This window comes from Panthera pardus, unplaced genomic scaffold (assembly GCF_024362965.1).
Source record: "Panthera pardus isolate Hobbes unplaced genomic scaffold, ASM2436296v1 HiC_scaffold_13, whole genome shotgun sequence".
NCBI classification, from domain to species: domain Eukaryota; kingdom Metazoa; phylum Chordata; class Mammalia; order Carnivora; family Felidae; genus Panthera; species Panthera pardus.
This window is the reverse complement of record NW_026526688.1, coordinates 200,226,972-200,229,207: the sequence shown is the minus strand read 5'-3', so window position 1 is coordinate 200,229,207 and position 2,236 is coordinate 200,226,972.

Genomic DNA, 2,236 nt, shown 5'->3' with positions numbered 1-2,236 from the left:
ATGGTGACCCTGGCTGGTGTCTGCCTCTAAGGACTTTGAGACCGACAGCGCTCCTCCCTCTTTGTCCCTCACGCCCTGCTGGCCCACAGGAGCACAGACCGCCTTCTTCTCCGAGACCTGAACTGAAGCCTGAGGTTGTCAGAAACCGATGGGGAGAGGGGGGATGTTAACATGGTTCACAGGCTTTATCTTGTTTGAGAGAAAGAGGACGGAGCACAGGTGACAAAGCCCTCTGGGTGATGGCGAAGTATAACGGTTATTTTGATATTCCAAGAAAGAAATATGGATTTATTCATGATTAATCTAGCCCACAAGCAATCCGTTAAAAATGAAATCCAGCTGAGTACATGTTGAAGCTCTTACAGGCTTTATTGGATGATTCATGAGTCAGGCAGCATCCCAACAGGCAGCAAGGAGCTCTGAAGAGTCGTGCAAAATGAAGGATTTTTGGAGGCAGAAGGGGGCCAGACAAGGAAGTTACTAGCAGAGTGGGCTGTTTGGGGTCAAGGTCACCTTCCTTTAGGGGACGGCAGGGACCTATCAGGCAGATGGCCTCGCTGGTGCGGACCAGGAGATTCCAGATTGACTGGATTGAGATTCCACAGCTGGGAGAAGCCGAAACTAATTAAGTTTCTCCATTTGGCGATGTGGCTTAGCACAAGTGACTCCGCCTGGGCCCGTCGTCGTCGTCGTCTCTCTTTTGACAACCCTAACTGTTTATGAAAGAGAAATTGGCTGTTGGAGGTGAAATCTAAAATCCAGATATGTGCTATTTGCAACCAGGATGAAGTCACAATGAAACTATACAAATGAAGGAATAAAGCAGAATTTAAGGTCAAAGGCATGAAACAGAAAGAAAAAAAGGAATGTTATGTAATGATAGGAGTATGATTTTTAAATATTTATTTGTTTTTGAGAGAGAGAGAGAGAGTGAGTGTGGGGGAGGGGCAGAGAATTGGGGAGACAGAGAATCCAAGCAGGCTCCTCACCGTTCACGCAGAGCCCGTCGCGGGGCTCGAACTCACGAACTGTGAGATCATGACCTGAGCTGAAGCCAAGAGTCGGACGCTTAACCGACTCGGCCACCCAGCTGCCCCTAAAAGTGTGGCTGACAAAGAAGTGATATCTTTCCGTTCTCTGTGGCTGTGTTGGAAACAACCCCAAACGTAATGGCTTAGGACCCTCACATTCACCCGTCACAGTGGTTCGGACCTTTGGGCAGGGCTGTCCGGTCGCTTCTACCATTTCATGCAGGGTGGCTGGAGTCACGCTCTCGGCTGCACGGTGTGGCCGGCTGGGACGGGCCGGAAGGCCCAGGGGGCTCTCGCTCACACGCCCCGCTGGCGTGTTTCGAATGGTATTTCTCTCGTTACCTTGCCGAGGATTCCTATGCTGCCTTGGGATGTGACAAGCTGGAAGCGTGGTCTCTGCTCGTGGACCACTTCCCAGCTGACCCTAGTTCACGGCCGGGATGGGGAGAACGGGCTCCCGTGGAGCGGACCATCTCTGCCGCAGCCCACAACCTCCCCATGTTGTGCATGCCGCCCGGACTTAGGGCTGTGCGATCTGGGTTGTGTAAGGGGAGCTGTTACAGGTAAAGTGTGAATTTGGATTTTTGTTTTCATTTTTACATTTCTATTTTTCACGTTTTTGTATTTTTTGTATTTTCTCTTGTTAACTTTTGAATAGTGTCTGTAAACATAACAGTATATGTATATACGTACTATATATTTATATAAGAAATACATATAACATATTATGTGTATATTATTATGTATAATATATATATTACCATAATGTATAGTTTTATTTTATTTATTATTTTTAAAATTTTATTTTTATTATGTTTATTTTAAGAGGGAGAGAGAGAGAGAGAGAGACAGAGCACAAGCAGGGGAGGGGCAGAGAGAGAGGGAGACACAGAATCCGAAGCGGGCTCCAGGCTCTGAGCTGTCAGCACAGCTGATGCAGGGCTCGAACCCGTGAACCACAAGATCATAACCTGAGCTGAAGTCGGACGCTTAACCGACTGAGCCACCCAGGCGCCCCCCCCATAATGTATAATTTTAAAAGAAATGCACATATACACATCCAGGCGAGGCAGTAAACCAGACCAACACCTCCAGAACTTCTGGTGCGTCTCTCATTTCAGTCCTCCTACTACCCACCTCCCCAAAGGTCATCCTTTGTGTGACTTTGGTTAGCTATTTCTTTGCTTTTCTTAAAATTTCTTTCT